At 42.0% G+C, this 20,612-nt stretch overlaps 1 long non-coding RNA gene across 1 annotated transcript; it reads right to left on the bottom strand.

The window, feature by feature from the left end:
• Window positions 1-10,794: 10,794 nt before the first annotated feature.
• On the bottom strand, window positions 10,795-15,270 carry LOC139050782 (uncharacterized). The gene is made up of 4 exons (XR_011509076.1): window positions 14,999-15,270; window positions 13,734-13,790; window positions 12,481-12,671; window positions 10,795-11,160 (listed from the first exon to the last, which is right to left on the bottom strand). It is a non-coding gene; the product is annotated as an uncharacterized lncRNA (long non-coding RNA).
• Between the last annotated feature and the right edge of the window lie 5,342 nt (window positions 15,271-20,612).

Genomic DNA, 20,612 nt, shown 5'->3' with positions numbered 1-20,612 from the left:
GCTGCTGGCTTCACCACGACAATGTTTCTCACCAGCTGTTCCTGTAACACGCTTCTTCATGAAGGGGAAGAACCTTGAGTGAAGTTCACTGGGTTCATTGAGTGAACCCTATGAGTGAAACTTGCGAAACTACATTAACGTTTAGATAAGGGCCCCTAGATTCACCACGGGGCACAGAAGAAAGGAAGACAGCCGAAAAGTGCACACTAAGAAAAAAAAAGAGTATCCCTTACTCTTTTCGAAGAGTCTGGACTCGTCACGTATACGACTCACTTTGTGGGAGACACCCGAACTCTCTTTTGGCAAAGAGTCCCGAGACTATCTGTGCTCAATACAAGGTGTTTGCGTGACTCCGCGCACAATAGTCATGCATACTCTGTTGTAATAGTCACCTATACCCTCTCAAAAGGGTCACAAGACTAGTGCTGAGGGAGTCCGTTAACAATTCTAAATGAGTCCAACGACTCAAGATAAAGTGTCACATGAACACTGCAAGAATGATTCACCTAACTATTCTAGATGAGTCTGATGACTCCAGCAGTGTGTCAAGTTACCCTTAGTGCGTGGTGCCGGCCTCTTTCAAATAAAGTAAGGTAACTAATCTATGTAAGTCGTTTCACTCATGAATGGCAGTGTCGAGCCGCTTTTCAAAATGTGTCAACAACTCTTGCTGTAAGTACACACGACTACGGCTAGTTCTCAAGAAGACTACTATGAAAAGACAACATAGGATAACAAAGAATCCACAGTAAACTTGACAAAAAGCACATGACAGGTTAGCAAGAAAAAGTTAATATTTCATCAATCTTTGTTATTGTCTCTGGAAAATTCAAATGTATAAGTCAGCACAGAATCACTATGAAAGCAAGACAGTTCTCTTTACCATTAAACAGGAATCAATAGCCAACTAAGCAAAACAGTCTTAAATAAATATCCAATATGTAGCCTGCAGCTGCATATGCATGACACTGCAATGCCACTCAGAACCATAATGAGACCTCAAAATATTATGTAACTCATGTAGAAGGTTAATTCACCACCGCACAAGTGTCTTATGATATGTCAAAAGATTCATAAGTTCCACCTATTTCCTTGTTCTAAAAGACTTAACTTACGACTTAACATTCTAAGCAAATAAGCTACACATAACAAATAAGAGAGGCTGCACTTATGTATAAAGGAGACCCATATAATGAAGTGCAATAAAAACAATATTCCAACTTAGATTACATTATCTATGCATTATGCTATGCTTGCTGAAAACAATTGGTTGGCAATTGATAATCCAGTCTAATAGTAAAAACAGCTGTCTTACCTTATGGTACTCTTGTTGGCACTTTTTCCCACACAATTTGTGCATGTTAGCGTGAGATGAAAATTGATCTGAAAAACACCACATTAAAAAGTTGTGCATCAATTTTATTCTGTCATACAACATTCAACAGTGTATAAAAATCTCATAACTGACAAAATTACAAAAATAAATACAGCAACACTTATACTGATCATTTATTTATGTTGAGAAACATACTTTTGCAAGACTAAGTAAAATAGCTGACAGACAATTTCACAGGTCGAAATAACCGCTAATACAAAACTTTCCATAATGCAAACACGTTGACAAAATAAGTAGCACAGGCAGCTGTATTTTGTTACGGCAAAGATAGCGCATGAATGATGAGGACAAGAGAGGAAGCAGAACACATATACAAACTATACCCAGCTGCATGCACGCAGCTGTAACAATACACATAGTGCACAAAGATCCAAAAGAAACAAAGAGCAAGATGTGAGGACGGCTTCTTTTACTCATCACAAGTCATCTTGTAAGAGAACATTATGCACTGGCTGTAGTCTATCCTCAGGACATACATGAATAAGTTACTTTAGGTGCCACATCTATAAACCACTCATACAATGTTCTTGTGATTTTCCTTATTCCAATCTTTAGCTTAGCAAGCATGACTGAGTTACGTAAAGCCTCCCTACAGCTTGGCACATATACACAAAGAAGTGTTTCTATAAACACTGGAAGTCACGGACGGATGACTGACACATACCTCTTTTAATTCTTTTGTCTTTGTCATTATGATTACCTACCACAGTAGTCTTTTGTAGAGTGAAACACATCCAAATAACACACTGTGGGCGACCAAGTGTGAATACCTGTTCTCGATTTCTACATTTCTCTGGTGTCCCGCTAAGGTAACAATGGTGCGAAGGATTGTCTTCCCAACGTATGCATTCCCATACAACAGGAGCAGATGATAAGCCACATTAATGGTGCGTGAAATAAAGCATCTGTGCTTGACTTTCCACTGCCGTTCCAATCTGGAGTGACCTTTTTTTTTTTCTATACACTTGTACAGGTGCTACGTAGTCCCCTTGGCACCCAGAGCAATTCTCACACCACAGCAGGATGTCAATTTTTTTTTTAAATTCTAAGCAGAACTCTCGTTATGGGGGACAATTGCGTACTTATATTTTGCTTTGTATCTTAATTATGTTGTTGACCTTTAAATTTAGCCACTTTACTACTTTTCTGCAGACAGGCCATTGCACCAATGCTAGGTTTTGAAAACACCAGAGCAGGGTAGAAAGCAAGAACAGATATTTATAATTTGGGTGCCCTCTCTGCATTGCATGGATATGTTTCAATGCACGATAAGACTACTTGGTAGCTAAACATATAAAAGATAAGAGAATTAAGCTCAAAGCCTACCAAATTAGTAACTGGGAATTTCACATGTAAATTAAATTTCCTGATTCCCAGTGATGAAACAGTTTTGAGAATATGTGCGAAGGCAACCAAGTCACTCATGCTAACAAAGGAAACAAAATAAAAACAAGCAAGATTACAAAAGCTTCGAACTTGCAACCTAAAGTAAGACACCTGCCATGACTGATTTATGTATTTACTGAGCATGAATTACAGCTAGCGCATAATCTGCTTGAACAACATGACAAAGAATGAGTTACTGTTGCTTTCTCTCTGGGGCATTTGGCTCTTCTGAACACATGCACATTGTCTGGCACAGCTGCGTGGATGTAGCTGGGCATAGTTATGAGTCAGCATCACTTTGTTATTATGGTCCTTCACTATTATTGTTATGGTTTATATTTGGCAAGCAGCCTAACTATCGGGTTGATCAGCTGTATTTTAAACAAAACATACTGACAGATTTCCGTTTCTAGCTAACATAAGGAGGCGGGTACATCCTTTCAGATTTCAAGAAACAGCTGTGCAACAGAAAGTCTACAATGGCCAGTACCTTTATTATTAAGTGCCATGTACTAGATCTTTCTGCAATGAATACCTCTATTACCAAAAATTGTAGTCTGAAAAACTGACTGGAAAATATTTACAAAAGTGACAGATGCTAGAACTGCATTACAATTGGAAATTTTTTCGTAAACAAGATCACAATTATTGAAGTTTTATTAATTTCAGCAAAATGGCTGACATCCTATTATTGCGGCTAGTCAGTGCTGAAGGTATTGTTAGTTTGTAGGAGTCCTCAGACCTGACAGCTCTGAAATATTTATCGCCATACTTGGTGGAACATGCTTTGCTGTTGCAGATATTACTTAGCCACAAAACATTTTGTAAGCCTTATGGGACAATTCTGTGTGGAAGATAAACCTGTCATGTCTTTTTGGGTTGTGTATCTCGGAACTGGTGCTAGTCTGAGTTCTTACAAACTAGACGTTATTGAGTACTGTAATTATAATGCCTGCCACTGCTATAAATTTCTGTTAGCGAAAATTGTCGCATTGTCATGAAGCAGTTATGTTCAATTTTTAGCGGCAGTCACTGCTGAAACACTCAGTACAAAGCACAAAACAAAGATATGGAGTCAAAATGTAAATGTCGAACAAAGTTATAGCCAATTCTTCATTTCACAGAACTGTTTTTTCTGTTAGTTTGCCAATACCAATTGCACATCCACAAACATTTTAGTATTGCACTTCTGGTAAATGCAGGAAATTTCAGTGTTTAACAGAAGCCCTTGGGAAGACAGCCCAGAGTCGCTTTAACAAAAAGACTTGCATTCAATTTGCGTTTCTACGTTGTAGGTCACCATAGCAAGGGGCATGTTTTGCTGATTGAATATTAATCGAAACAGTCTTATTATTCGTACTAGAGGCTTTGAAAGAGAGCAAATTGTAGAGTTTTTCATGCAGATTTCATATATGTCATTAGTATTTCTTTAGCTGCTTCTTGAGTTATGTCCTACACAATGGGAAAATACACTGATCTTTGCGGGCACTTTCTTGTGTACTAAATTTTCACAAAAAGCAGTGTGCTGTAGCTACCTCAGCTCTTCGTAGACTACAAAGTACCGATGTCTATTCAAACAGCATGTAAAGTTACTAGAAGTATGCAAGATTAGTAGGCAGACAGAGAGGCCTGCCTACTAATCTTGCATACTTCTCATGCTATTGTGAAAAAAGCTATTGAATATACTTCAAAAACATTTTCTCACAATAGCATGAGAATAACCTTATGCACTTATAGTTGTCCTATACTAACGAAATTTGGCATACGTACTCTTCAAGATATGCAGATGCTGATATCTAAATGAAATTGCAATCTGTAAAATTATTTAATGTGGCCTAATATATTTTTGCATAGTTCCAGTAATTGTACAAGCCGTTTGTATAGGTATCACCACTTTGCAGTATACGAATAGCTAAATAAGATACAGCATAAAGCTATTTCTGAAAATTTTTTACACAGGAAAGTGCCCCCGAAAATATTTTGCCACTGTGTAGGACATAACTAAAAAAATTATCCGACGATTACGATACTCCCTAATGCGAAATTTGAGCGCAGCTCTATACGTGTTTCCATTTCGCGATATTTTGAAGCAAAGAATTTGAGAGAGACATGTAGCAGAGTCGGTAATGGTCGAAAATCTGATCTGCGGATCATGCGAGCCGGCGTTTATACATGACTCGTCAAAGGTTCCAGTGTGATCGCTGGTGCCGCATGGCTTCCAGAAAGTACTATACAATTCGCATAGCGCATACAATCAGATTAAGAAACAATCTCACACAATAACAACCAAAACAAGCGCGAACGAGACCGACCCAACAGAACGAAACAGGCGCGGGCGAGAGCTGTGGCGCGAGCAGACGATAGTACGAAACGAGCGGATCGGCTGAGACCAGACACGAGTGCGCATCGAGCCGTAAGGAGGGTCCGCATGACACCAGCATCGCGCGCGCACGTCACTGAAGGGGCCGCTCTCATTGGTCTCCGCCATTCGCGGCTCGCGTCCTTCGTCTCCCACTCCAGCGAAGGGGGGCGGAGCTGGTTACGAGGCCGACGCCGACGACGACAACGCCGACGACGACGCGAAACCCAGGAACGGACGCCAAAGAGCTGCGCTCTAAAAACAGCAGCTACACAAAAATAAATGACAATTCAAATCTAATATAACACTTTATGAATGACAGTATATTCAAATCTCTAGTACAAATATATAAAGAAGTTGTTTCGAGGAGTTAATAAGTCGGTGTCAGTGTATTCTACCAAAGTGTTAGAAAATGCCTTCAGGCATACCATGGCGAGCTTTATAAATAGCACACGCACGCATCTGCCTAAAAAGCCCCATGTCCTGCTTGAATTCATTAGTCATTTTTGCATTCTGTTGTATGTCACCATTTGCATCCCTTAACATAGAGTGCACAAAACCAAAAACAGCCTATTGCCGTATTTACTCGCATAATGATTGCACTCGCGTAATGATCGCACCCCTAAATTTTGTCGTTTTAATTCGATTTTTTTTATTTCCCACGTAATGATTTCACCCCAAACTTGCCGCTTCCATGTGTCATGTGCCAAATCTAGCTAATAATGATCGCGCTTACCGTCTGTCGACTGCTATGCGAACGACTCTTCAAGACAAACCAAGCAGTCTGCACGCAAAAAACTTTCTTAAGCAGATGCCCCATTTCATTGCTTTCATCACTTTCCGCACTTCTACGACAAAAAAAGCTACAACCAAACTTTCCTTTATTATATGTAGGCTTTATAATGGTTGTGGTCAACAAAAACAACAAAAAAGGCGTCTTTCGATTCTTCTCATGTGCACTTGTGGGCACGCAACAAATACGAGCGGCAATGATAGCAGCCACGTTTACACTGATACGTTAGAAGCAGGCACGTACCCAGGGGGGGGCCCGGGGGGGCCCGGGCCCCCCCCCGAAATTAAGTGGCATACCCCCCCCCCCCCTCCCCACCCACGCCACCACTCCTCACAAATTCCTAAAGCGCCACCAGATCAATGCTGAGACTTGGCAGCTATTAATCAGTCAGCATTATGCTGCCTTTTCACTCCTTTTAGATGGCGGTAGTTCTCTGCATCTCTTGTAATGTGAAGGACAGTTTTCTCACAGATTCCGCACCCGTGCGATTAACTAGATATGCGTTCAGTTGTCACCATCTATTCAGCCGTCACGCGCATAGCTGTTGCTTTTGTTAGTTCAACCTTCTTTGTTTAGGCTGATCGTGGGACCAGGAGAGGGATGCGGCTGTTACTGAGCTGGTCTGTACTCTCGTGGAACGAGTTGCGGCCGGAGACAGAAGAATCCATCAGAAGATGGAAGACGCCGTCTGAGGCCGCGAAGATCTTTTCTAGAGCCCAATAAATGTTTTCCGATCCGATCCGGCCGGAGTAAACGCCAATTGCGTTTAACTTTTCCCTTTGCTTCATTATTTCCTTGAGTTACGGCTCACCGCGAGGCTGACAGATGCCCGCAACCATATACACGTGATATGGTTTAGATAAGATGGGAAATAAAATAATGTGAAAGTGCGTCCATCATGAAACCCTGCGATAACCCTTAAACCAATAAGCAAGATGACTGTCGCCCGTTACCTCGTCTGTTTTTCCCTAATTTTATAGCACTTTTCGTGCAAAACTGGCAACTGGAAACAAAAATCGCAAGGAGTTGAGAAATAAGCGATCTACTAAGGGAGAGAGCCAGGGCGACAAACAAACTGCAAGGAAAATCGAATAATAAAAATGCTAACCGTTATTTATGAGAATATTTATGGATCAACATCTTTTTATTTAAAGAGGAAGTAGAGAAAACGCTGCCGGAAGTGGAGAATAATTACTTGCTTTGAATGACGCTTCTACAGTTATCGGTCGAACCACCTCACGTATAGCCACTTCTCTGCTGTGCTTATGTGGGTGCTCATCTAACCTTTCGCAGTGAGCGCAGTACGTCTAGAATCGCAGAGTCCTGCGCTCTACGCGTTTGTGTGCGACTGGCGGCCGCACAGCGTTACGCAATTCGCGGAACTGTCAAAACTGATCAACAAGGCGAAAATAACTGATATTCGAAACTATAACATGTTAAAGACTGAAGAAGCCGTAAAAAAATGAACACAGCCTGAAATCAGTAAAAAAGAAACCTGGCTTGGGACAAACCATGATGTATACACTAAAATATAACATCATCAGCAATCCCGAAGATATAGTAAAAAGAGCGGAAATATTCTAAGCTGACCTGTATACAGTACTCAGAGAAGACACGATACCTCACTTAGAAACAGTAATGAACAGGATATAGAAACTCTCCTATAACTAGCGATGAGGTCAGAAGGGCCCTGCAAGAAATGAAACGGTGGAGAGCGGGAAGAGAATGTGGAATAAAAGTGGATTTAATCAAAGATGGAGGAGACATAATGCTTGGAAAACTGGCGGCTCTTTATACGAAGTGTCTATCGACTGCAAGGGTCCCAGAAAACTGGAAGAATGCAGATATTATACTAATCAACAAAAAAAGAGACGTTAACGAATTGAAAAATTATAGGACCATTAGCTTGCTCCCAGTATTATATAAAATATTTTCCAAAATAATCTCCAATAGAATAAGGGCAACACTGGATTTTGTCAACCAAGGGAAGAGGCTAGCTTCAGGCAGAGATACTTTACAATGGATCACATTCATGTCATCACTCAGGTTATTGCGAAATCCGCAGAGTACAATAAGCCTTTTTACGTGGCTTATATAGATTACGAAAAGGCATTTGATTCAGTAGAGATACCAGCAGTCATAGAGGCACTACGTAATCAAGGAGTACAGAACGCTCACGTAAAAAGCTTGGAAAATATTGCTACATGCGTGTGGTATTTGTTTGTTTGAACGAGGCGCGTGGGCGCTATCACTTCAGAAAAGAGGAGGAAGAGCGAACTAGGCTTGCGCTGTGAATCTAACCGGTCAGCGCTGCAACCGCTGTTCTAAATATAATTTGTAAATAGTTTCTCGTCTTACTGACTCGTCCTTCGCGTAAGAATGTCTACAGAGGTTCTACAGCTACCTTAATTCTACACAAGAAAAGCAAGGAGATACCTATAGAGTAAGGGGTCAGACAGGGAGTCAATGCTATTCAATGCGTGCTTAGAAGTATTCAAACTATTAAACTGGGAAGGCTTAGGGGTAAAGATCGACGGCAAATATCTCAGCAACCTTCGGTTTGCCGATGACATTGTTCTATTCAACAACAATGCAGACGAGCTACAACAAATGATTGGAGACCTTAACTGAGAGAGTGTAAGAGTGGGGTTGAATATTAATATGCAGAAGGCGAAGATAATGATAAATAGTCGGGCAAAGGAACAAGACATCAGGATCGCCAGTTGGCCACTAGAGACTGTGAAGGAGTTCGTTTACCTAGGTGAATTATTCACAGGGAACCCTGATCATGAGAAGGAAATTCACAGAAGAATAAAAATAAGGTGAATCGCATACGGCAGACATTGCCAGCACCTTACTGGAAGCTTACCATTATTATTGAAAAGTAAGGTGTGCACTCAGCGCATTTTGCCAGTGCTGACATATGGGGCAGAGACTTGAGATCAAGTTAAGAACCGCGCAAAGAGCGATCGAACGAAGATTGCTAGGCATAACGTTAAGAGAGAGAAAGAGAGCGGTTTGGATCAGAGAGCGAACGGGTATAGACGATATTCTAATTGACATCAAGAGGAAGAAATGTAGCTGGGCAGGTCATGTAATGCGCCGGTAAGATAACCGTTGGACCATTAGGGTTACAGAATGGGTACCAAGAGAAGGGAAGTGCAGTAGAAGACGGCAGAAAACTATAGATGGTGCGATGAAATTAGGAAATTCGCCCGTGCTAGTTAGAATCGGTTGGCGGCAGGACAGGGGTAATTGGAGATCGCAGGGAGAGGCCCTCATCCTGCAGTGGACATAAAACATGATGATGATGATGATGATGGAGGTAGTGGGCCCCCCCCGAAAAAAAATCCTGGGTACGTGCCTGGTTAGAAGTGTACCCTATTCATTCGCCGACGTTTGTAACGCAGCTAAGATATTCACCCACCCTCAGCGGAAACGTGCCACGTTAGGATAGTGGTGAAGACAAATGCCGCAGTTTCCGCAGCATGTGTTCCTATGTCACTGGCAGCTAAGCGCGCCCATCTGTTTCTGTCCCCTCAAAGTGGGCATGGCTATGTTATTGCCGCAAACTTGCCAATATTATTCATTACTAATATGGAAGAAACTGTTTGAATGCACTGAAATGTACTCACGAGAAGAAAAATGCATTCGGCGCGTTCGGCTTGCTCTGCCGGCCACCATTTTTTTTCGTGTCCTGCACTACATACAGCAGCAGCCGCCTATTTGTTGACCTGTTGTATTCCTGTAGTAAATGCCAGATAATATATTTTTTTCTTTTTGCGGGAAAATTAAGCAGTGTAATGACCACACCCCTGTATTTGAGTCAATTTCTTTTGCGAAAAAGTGCGATCACTATGCGAGTAAATAGGGTAACCCACTGAATTTTTAGCCTGTAAAGGGGTTGTATACAGATGGGGGCAGCCAACTCTAGTGTGACAATAAACAAATATTTGTTCTCACAATATTGAAACCAGTCATAACATATATCCTCACAAATTTGGAAATGAATAACCAAAGAACCTTGCTGATTGTCTTATTAGTGTCCTAAACAAGATCTTTTGATGTTTATAATTTCTAGTTTAATTCACTTTCTCTAGTAAATGGACTCTGACCTAGCCTACTCAGTGTAGAAGACTAACCCAGACCTGGAAGCCAATATTTAAATCTTAAGACATTCATCCCACGACCACGTCACTGCTATGTCATCATAAGCGTGCATCCATGGACATATAGTCTGTAAAATAATTTTTACATGATCTGTACTGTTACTCTTGCACTAATAAATTAGGAAATGCACTTGCTATTTAAAGCACTGCTGTAAACCTTTGTGTTCGAGAAATGAAATACCCAAAAGTGTAACACAACCAATGTGTGCATATAACCTACGATGCCTTTGACACTCGTCAGTGTGGCAAATAGGCACCGAGAAATGCAAAGGGCATCATAGCTTTCTTGTTTGAAACCTTGTATGCGAGTATATTACTGGTATCTTTGCAGTGAAAGGAAGTCACATTATTATCAGACTTATGAGGGGAACTCATGTTTCTCTAGTTTCATATTTTCTTTTTTGTGCTCCTATATTCTTGAGTTTTCCAAGAATAATGGGTGTTTGAAATAAGTACTCTATATTGCTCTTAAATTTTTCCTGCACAAGAGCCCACGTTAGGTTACATTTCTTGGACTCTTTGCAGTGCTGTAGATTATCAAAAGAAAGAAAAAAATGCTGCAAGTTTGCATTTTAGCTTTCTGTATAACAAGTATGAACCTATCAATTACGTACACAAGTACAATAGAACTACGAAAAACTGGGCATAAAGACATACGTTATAGTAATAGCAGGAATCGATAGTCAGAATTCTAATAGAAAGGAACCATTAAAAACTAGGCACTAAAGACACATATTAATTATATTAACACAAGTATTTGCTAAGAATTTGAAGAGACAAATAGAATGTCTCTTCAAATCACTCCACCCTAACATTTATCTATGGTTCGATGAGTGACCACAGTTGGTGATGCTGTTTGGATAAGTTGCAGCTGAGGTGCAGCTGTGAAATAGGTGGAACATGTAGAGGGGTCACCAAAGGTTGCACGCTGGTTGCACAGCAGGTTGCCTTGATCTCCGGACTCACTCGACACTCATGCGTTGAGCCTGGTTATACGCCCTTTGCAAGAGGCCTGGCCCGAGTGTGTGGTACGGCTTTGGTAAAATTTCGAGGCAACCTGAAAAACACAGGTCGATATCTATAAGCACCACAATATTCTTCACCATAGCGCAAACCTGAAGTTTACCATCAGCACATAGCAGATAATGAAAACAGACATAAGCCACCAGACTTCAGGTATAAAAATGTGCAAAAGTGTAAATGAGTGTGAAGAGCTGTTTATAGGATGGAATGTTTCATTTTGTCTTTTGTAGATCAATAATAGTATCTTAACATAAAGTCAAGTGTACTTGGCCCTCCCTAAAAAAATTTAAATTATGGGGTTTTACTTGCTAAAACCACGCCGTAGTGGAGGACTCCGGAAAGTTCGACCACCTGGGGTTCTTTACTGTGCACCTAAATCTAAGTACACGGGTGTTTTCGCATTTAGCCCCTCTCGAAATGTGGCCGCCGTGGCCGGGGTTCAATCCTGCGACCTCGTGCTCAGCAGCCCAACACCATAGCCACTGAGGAACCACGGAGGGCATGGCCCTCCCTATTTGTGTAAGTAGGCAATTCCATGCGAGCTGTACCGACCTGGCACACGACCACTTGAAATTTTTTTTAAGAACTGGAGGCCCTTCAATATAGCGCAAATGTTAATTTCAAAAAATACTTAACTTAAAAAGTTTTTTTACTGGCGCAAGCACTAAGTGAGATTTTGCGTAATGCACCAATCTATGCGTCATAAAAGGCATAGCAGAAAAATTGGTTCCTTCATTAATGGGGCCAAATTTTTCGGGACTATAAAAAGAGGCCTTACACCAAAAATAGAACTGCTTATTAGCCACTGCTCAGTTTATTATGGGTCATTAAAAATGGAAAAATGGCCAATTAACATTATTTTCATGAATCTGGCTTACAGCAAAAGCTGCAAATTTATGTAATCCACATATTTAGGAGTTGTGCTGCATGCAAAAACTGGTTTCAGGAACATAAATTATGCAGCAGTGCACAGAGATGAGGATGAACTAGCAAAAAAAGTCAGTTTTGGTGTGTTTATCGGCATACTTACTATCGAGGCAGTCCTAGTAAATTCATGCCCAATACCATGTATGAGTGTACACCGTATTCTTTTTACATTGCTAAAGCTTTATCAAAGCAGTTTTTTGTTAGGCAAGAAAAAAAATTGCACAAGAGGTCTCCTACTGGTTTCAAAATTTGCAGCGCGTTTCGTCTAATCCACATAGCCTTTTGGCAGCTAAGGCAAACTGCATAGACTTGAGCATTCCTGCACCGATAGCAGGGAGTCTAAACTGCTTTGAAGTTAACTCTTTCATTGCTGAGTGGCTACAAGCCACTTCACTCAAAAAGTTGCCACTTAATCACATGTATTTACCTTAATCGTTCTGTCGGCTTCCAGCCTGCTTGGCATCATCACGAAGGCTGCCAACTCCCTAGTGGATGTAGTCAGGACATGGTGGTGGCAGGACGCAGTGGCAGGAGCCGCCAAAGGCTTCAAACTCCCTAGTAAACGTAGTCAGGACACAGTGGTGGTAGGATGCAGGGGCGGGAGCCACCAGAGTGTACCTGCAGCAAATTTGCACAAATGCTCTTAGTCCTACCATGTCACAATTTACAAGAAAAATTAAGCTGTCTGTGGAACATGGATACCAATACAAATAAATGTAAACAGTTAGGTCCTACAACACAACTAGAATGTCGACAAAGAAGAAATGGTACTTATGCTTATGAAAATCCAAGCAATGAAAAAAAAAGAATGTGCATCCGATTTGTGCATGGAAGTTCAGTGGAAACCTGAGCTCATACCATCAAGTGATCTGCTAGTCAACTGCAGGCCTCTTAAAATGTCATTGTATATTTTTTACACGCACTATGTTAAGCTGCATTAAAACAAGTTCAGCATCTCTAAATATAAGTAATCACGAAGCAATTCAATTAATGAATTCCAGTGGTCGATAATGCAACAAAGTGCACGCTCTGATGAAGCTGGCCAAACTGGGTAGTGACAAATAACAGCGTGGTTCTCTACATCTTGTTTTTCTGGCTTTCGCTGTAGCATTAAAATACACGAGAAATATCACATTCCTGACATTTAACCCTGCTAATTTTTATTCCATAATGCATAATACTTCAGCAAGAGCTATAATGCTGTCTTTTAACCATAAATAGTGATAGAACAAGAAATTTTACTGGAGCTAATGTTTTGACAAGAAAACTTATCTCCTTCTCTTTGTCGAAACATGGGCTCCAGCGATGCTCCTTGTTCTACGGCTCTGCATCATTTCAAGTCTCTGTCTTCCTGTGTACCTCTGTACTTTCAATGTTGTATCAATGAAATTGTAATAACGGAGAATTAGTAAATGTAGCTGATGAACAACTTGGGCTTCTTGGTAGACAATCACAGAGTAACTGCGCAACATACAGATACGGACAAAGGAGGCTCATGTGTGCCGTCTCCTCCAGCTATGTCTCTCCTTTGGACAATTACTCTATCTCGATGTAAAAGTATTACCCTTTGCACAATAATGCTGAAATGAATAAAGGCCAGGAAAGTGGACACAAAAATTACAACAAATAGCATCATATGCTAATGAGATATGCGAATGTCCCTGCTACGATCTGTCTCACCCATAACGTGCTGGATAAGATGGCGTCTTCTTCTGGATGTTGGCATTTCTTGAATACCTAAAATAAAGTACATTTCAAAATTACAAAATACACAGAACAGCAGTAGCAAAGGAGATAACGCATTGTTTAGTAAAAGAAAGTAAACTAATCTCTGATGCAGTGCAGACGAAATTTCCTTTATTAAATTAGTAGAATAATACATCACACTTCATTTCATTTAATGCTGTGAGCGTTTCTTGGTACAACAAAGAAAGGTATTTCTGCATGAAAACAGTAAAATAATCATAGCCTTCTACTTTTACAAAATACGCGACAGCGACTAAGCCAACTACAGCAGTATATACTTAATATTGTTATATGCACATTACAATAGCCAAGACAGGATAAACTTGGGTTTATATGTAGCTCACCAGGAGGTATCACCTTGCAATCAATTGATTTCTGCTTGCCAAATATCTGCACTAACATAAGACTACAAATAAAAAGACCCTCTTTTTCATAAAACACCGGACCCAAAATAGAAAATCCAGTAGGAATACCACAAGTTCTGTGCATAACACCGCCAGGTTTTGTGCGCCTAGTAGGATTTACTACATAAAGGTTGCAGCAAATTCATGCTTTTAAATATTTACCACCATGAAAATAAAGATTACATAAAAAATAATAACATTATACATCGGCCTAGATTGTCAGCTAACGTGTTTTGTGTTTTCTACTTACAGCTAAATGCACATAAAATTTGTTCTGTTTCAGCGCTTTTCAAGCGCTGTGTCTGTTCGCTTGTGCATGTAGCCGCTTTACCGCTCTTAAGATATCTGTGCTGCCACATCGCCTGACACTGCCATACAGCGTTGTAGCGTTTTTATTATTCGCGGTAATATACCTAAAGCGCTAGTAAATCTTCAGAATACACAAGCTGTCTTTTCGACTACCTGTCTTTGCCAGCGAAAGTTACACTGGTACTAGTATTGTATCTACACTTCAAGTTACGCAGTACTTGATATTCTACGGAGTTTTCGATGCGACAGGCCACTCGTCACCGGAGTCGTTAAGAACGGTGTTTCTCCTGGCAGTACAGCTTTGCAATAATTTCAGATGCTCTCCTGAGGCTTCCGTCTGCCAGTAGTATTTTCGCATACATACGAACATGCATGCCCAAGAAACGTCTGTGAACTGCCAAGAGAAACGTGGCGCAAAATGTAGCCATACCGGAAGGGCCGAGTCCGCGCCGTTTGTAAACTCGGAAGAAAAGCTGATATGCTTACCTGAGACGTTAAGAGAAATATGGCACAGGTCACAGGTCCCCGCTGGTAGTGGTTCGTATGCATCTGGTCGTCTCTGTCCGTTGCGATCTCCCATATCACAATGAAAGATGCAGTGCAAACCGCAGCACTTCGGGCGCTTCCGGCGAGCGCACTTGCTCGATGTCAGCAAAGACGAAATCGGCGATACGCTGCTGCTGGCGGCGGTCCCCTCGTCGCAATCACACAGCACGGACAGAAGCTCCCACCGTAACTTGCCGCAACGCTTGGTTGCAGTCGCCCCTAGCGCAGCGATTTCAGAACCACTCAACGACAATGCAGCGCAACCTTAAAATGGCGTCATGCTATTGACGGCTTCGGCTTTGGATCATTTTGTAGCTGCACAACTGAGCAAAACAGTTGCGCTAGTTTCGGTTTTGTTTCCTCACGTTGAAATAAAAACTGTTTTGCTCACTGATAATTTTACGTCACTTAAGTAATGTTCACGAATGAAACAGCCATGAATTTAAACGCGTGTTGAAATACCCGCTACGTTCACTTGGCAGAAGCAAAATTTGCTCGTCCGAGCGTGGTTGCGTTTGAAATATCTATCGGTGGGCTGTCGGAGCATGCTCGAAGTGTGAAGACGCGGCGTAATTGTCCTTAATTTCCTTAGATATAACGGTGCGGCTGCCCTTGATTTCTGTCTAGTGCAGTTTGCTCTGATGTGAGGTAGAACTACAAAGCCGCCCATGTTGCTGAATGATCTAGTGCACCTGAAGCTGCCAGAACTCCGGTATTTCCTCCACAAGTTCTTGCGACTGTGTGCCGCGATCACCAAATGCGAGCGTAGTGTTTGACGGAGATTTAGCAACACATTTTCCCGAAATATCGTTCACCGCTGTATCACGACGTGGAGAAGCAGCGTTGTTGGTCCTCAGTAAAATTTTCTGTTTATTGCGAATTTTGCGATAGCAGTTATATGGGCAGAACCATCGAAATATATCTGTCGGTTTTACCGCGAGCTTACGTATAAAGTCAACTGCGATAAGATCCCATCCCGCGCCGTTGACTGTGCGCGTTAAAGGAAGTGTTCGAGGCTGAGCTGGGCTGGATGGGCGCCCCAAGTCAAGTATCTAAGGAGGTCACGTGATAAAACGAGCGCAAGCCGGGAGAGGGAGGCGCTAGTTTAGCGCGCTTCTCCTCCTCTAGCCGTTGCTATAGCGCGGTCTTGCGCCACCCTCGCTCTGTTTTGGAGATAATTTCCGATGGATGCAAAGCTGGGAGTGGGGTGGGGGGGGAGGTAAGGGTGTGCTCAGATAGCGCAATTTTGCGGAGACGCTTTGACGGAAGAGGCAGCAGAAGCGTTCGGTCCGCTCTGTTCGCGCCCTTCGTCACGCCAACGCAGTGACAGCGAGTGTTCGCCGTCATTGAGTCAGATCTGTTGTTGTATGCACGTACGCGCGTGACCCAGTGCTTCCTAATTTAAGGAGTAAGCGAATGTTTACTGCAGTTTATTCAGCCGATGAAACAACGAACATTGGTTCCAGCAGTAGTTCGTGCAGTGGTTCATGCAGCATTGGGGCGAAACTGCTGTACTTTTGTTTTTATATTTCTAGGGGGTTCCAAAGCAGTGTTGCGTACGTTAATATTTGTTTCTGGCCGCGGAACGCAACGCACAGTAGCCCGGTGGCTTTGGTGTTGCGCTGCTGAGCTCGAGGTGACGGGTCCAATCACAACCGCGGCAGTCGCATTCCAACGGGGGCAGAATGCGAAAACGCGCGTATACCGTGCATTCCGTACACGTTAAATAACCCGAGCTGCTGAAAATAAATCTGCAGCTTTCCATTACCGTGCGCCTCATAACAAGATATTGATTTTGGAACTTAAATCTTCAAAATTTAGTTTAAGTCGCGGAATTACATTTACAATCGACACTTTTGACTGCACCTACTGAACTTATCTCTTTGCTGTGCTCTCTTTAGTAGCCAATACTTTTTTTTAGATTTACTTATGGTCAGAACCAGTGTGACAAATCCAAGTCTTCCTTATCATAGAATCCAGCTATCGCTTAAGCGTGTGAGGTATCAACAAACATGGTCAAGGAAAATCAATATATAGAGTTCGAAGTAATTGCAGAACATGACAAGGATGAAAGAATGATACACGGCATTACAACCAGGACAGGAACCCGAGGGCCTGCCTAAAACAGAAGAGTTTATCTGGTATTTATTCTCCTGCATTAAAATCTTTCTCTCGCCAGACTCATCTCGAATATCAGAGGAATGGCGATCTTCCATGACTCTTAGCGTGCTATTGAGAGTCAAACGACCCATGCGGGAATGTTGACTCTTCTTTCTGACTCTACTCGCGCAAAAGTGGGTCTTCGGATGAAAAAAGAGAGTCAAGTTGCTGTGACTCACTTTTTACTCTCTTTTTTTCTTAGAGTGTGCGTTTTGACAGCGAACAGTGGCGCTTGTTTCACCTTCGAATTTTTGCAAAAATTTCGAATATTCACGGGTTTGTCTCGGTGTATCGTGTTTTCGAGGTAATTGTAGCACTGAGTGTCACGGAAATACTGTGCACCACACTTGCGAAGTGATCAGGCCACGTTCGGCGTCGTGGAAATGCTACCACCACTGGCACGCGCTCGAACGCTTGCGGGCTTGCGAAACAGCGAGCGACCGTGCACGTTCGAATCTGCGCGCTTTGGGCGCAATCGGCGATGGTGTCGCGGGCGGCGATTTCAAACTTGGTTATCTCAGGTTAGCTCAGGTTTCTATATCGGTGAAGATTTTTCTCGTAGTATTCGAGAAATAAGAAAGAAGTTGTGGGATCGAACGAAAGAACACCGGGGTAGGCAGGAAAGGGTGTCGCTAGTCCACGATAAAGTGCGTATAAATGGTCAACTTTTTGCTTGGGATAGTGACCATGAAGATTTAGTTGCAGTCCAAAAAAACGAAGAAAAGGACGCCTTACAAAAGAGAGTCACTCGAAGTCGACGGAAGTAACGCTATTGAATGTGAACGCACGAAGTCTTGCAAATAAAATAGACCAATTCGAAGCTCTTGTTTTAGAAATTAAACCTGACATTATTGCTGTCACAGAAACATGGCTTCACTCGGATATCTTAGACCATGAAGTCTTGCCACCGGGATATGTGATTGTGCGCAGAGATAGGGGCACTAGAGGCGGGGGTGTCGCACTTTTCTTTAAGAAAGAACTACGGCACACCGTTTTACCAGATAAGCCAGAAATTGAGGCGGTGTGGTGCAAAGTACAGCTGCAGAAAGGCTGCATATTTGTAGGCGCCATTTACAGACCACCTAACGCTGAGACAAGTTATCTTGAACATCTTCTTGATTATATGCATGATCACATGACGAACGGCAAAATAATCGTGGCTGGTGATTTTAACTTGCCTGAAATGGAATGGTCGTCCAAAAAAGTGCAAGGTGCTGCGAATGACGCCATATTGGATATATTGTTCAACTTTAACCTCAAGCAACTCGTACGCGTCCCCACACGTACCCAGGGCAATTCCAGTTCTATTCTAGACGTTGTTCTTGTTAGTGACCATTTCCTGAACGACCAGACATCCACCGAAATCTTAGACGGCATATCCGATCATAAATTAGTCCTATGCACACTGCCTCTACCTGGTCTTGTACGACACCACGGCCCTATAAAGCACGTTCTTGCATTCAACAGAGCAGACAACGATGCAATAATCACATATCTCACTCACGAATTTCTTGACTTTTCAGATCTTTGCTCGGATAAAAACTCGTCGATAGATCATGTATGGTTACAGTTCAAAGCACACGTCGTGCATTGTATTGAAAATTTCGTCCCACTAGAGCGCAAACTTACAAGGAAATATAATCCATGGATCACTCGCGAAATAATTCATATTAAACGTAAAATTAGTAGGCTGAGGAAAGGTAGGAGGTCTGGTTTAGCCGCTAATATCACCGCTCAGATTTCCGCCCTATCTAAAACATTGAAAAGCAAGATACGTGTTTCCAAAATGCACTACTATGGTGCCACTCTATCCAAATTCATGAAAACGTCGCCAGCAAAATTTTGGCGTTACGTCAATAGTAAAAATAGCGATAGCAAGGCTTCTCCTTCAATAGAAACAAAAGATAAGGCGGATCAATTCAATCGCTATTTCCAGTCGATTTTTACAATCGATAATGGACTACTGCAACATTCCCAGACTATCACATCTACCAAAAATAAATTACTAGAAACCCCAGAAATAACCGAAAGTGGTATACTGTGTCTGCTATTAAACCTTGATGACAAAAAGAGCTGTGGCCCAGACGGGATACCGAACGCTTTTCTCAAACAGTATGCAGAACCAGTAAGTAAGTATCTACGCTTAATATTCACAAAATCTATCCAGGATTCACAGATTCCTTCTGAATGGAAAGTCGCAAAAATAATCCCAGTGCATAAATCCGGTGACAAGACGATCCCATCAAACTACAGGCCCATTTCCTTGACGTGTACCAGCTGCAAAATACTCGAGCATATTATCCTCAAATTCATCACAAAGTTTGTCGAAGACAATGATCTGCTACACCCCAACCAGCACGGATTCCGGAGAGGCCTATCGACCGTTACTCAACTCGTCGAGATAATGCACGACTTGGCCCAAGGCATTAACGAACACTCCCAAATTGACATAATTTTTATGGATTTTTCAAAGGCGTTTGATCGGGTTTCCCATGAAAAGCTAGTTATCCAGCTGGTCCGCAAACTTGGGGATGGGCCAATGACTGGATGGTTGTCAAACTATCTGTCCGGTCGTCAACAATTTGTGCAATGCAATGAGCACGTTTCTGACACATTAAATGTCACATCCGGTGTGCCCCAGGGATCTGTCTTGGCACCAATATTATTTTTGCTGTTTATAAATGACCTGGCAATCAACATTAACGCAAATATTAGGCTATTCGCAGACGACTGCGTACTTTATAAAGAGGTCAAGAGCTACAGTGACCAAAATGAGCTGAACATTGCCCTGAATGAAGTAGTAAGTTGGTGCTCTAACTGGCAAATGGTAATTAATACAGACAAAACAGTTGCAATGACAATAACAAAAAAGAAAACAAGCCTAGCATTCTCTTATGGTTTTAATAATGTCGCACTCCGAAATGTAACCCAGTACAAATATCTTGGTATAATAATAACTTCTGATCTCAGCTGGGCAGCTCACACGGAAGCTACAATCGCGAAAGCAATGAAAAAATTATTTTTCCTTAAGCGGACGCTGCGGCACGCTGACCGTGACACTAAGCTTTTAGCGTACACCACACTTGTCCGACCGATTCTAGAATACGCGAATATAATCTGGTTCCCTTTCACAAGTAGCGGCATCGGCATGCTTGAAAATGTGCAGCGCAAAGCGATTAGATTTATTTTTAACCGCTATCGACGCCTTGATTCCCCGACAGAATTGCTACGCAGCGCAGGTTTGCCCTCACTCCAAAGTCGCGCTAAAATCCACCGCCTGAAGTTCTTATATATGCTACTGCACAACTATTTTAAGATAGACCACACAACATACGTTGAAACTAAACAAACAAGGCAACTACGTCACACACATGATCTCACACTACAAGAATAT

Source organism: Dermacentor albipictus, chromosome 10, assembly GCF_038994185.2.
Source record: "Dermacentor albipictus isolate Rhodes 1998 colony chromosome 10, USDA_Dalb.pri_finalv2, whole genome shotgun sequence".
Taxonomy (NCBI): Eukaryota; Metazoa; Arthropoda; class Arachnida; order Ixodida; family Ixodidae; genus Dermacentor; species Dermacentor albipictus.
The sequence above is the reverse complement of the archived record's forward strand: the minus strand, read 5'-3'. Positions and strand labels throughout refer to the sequence as shown.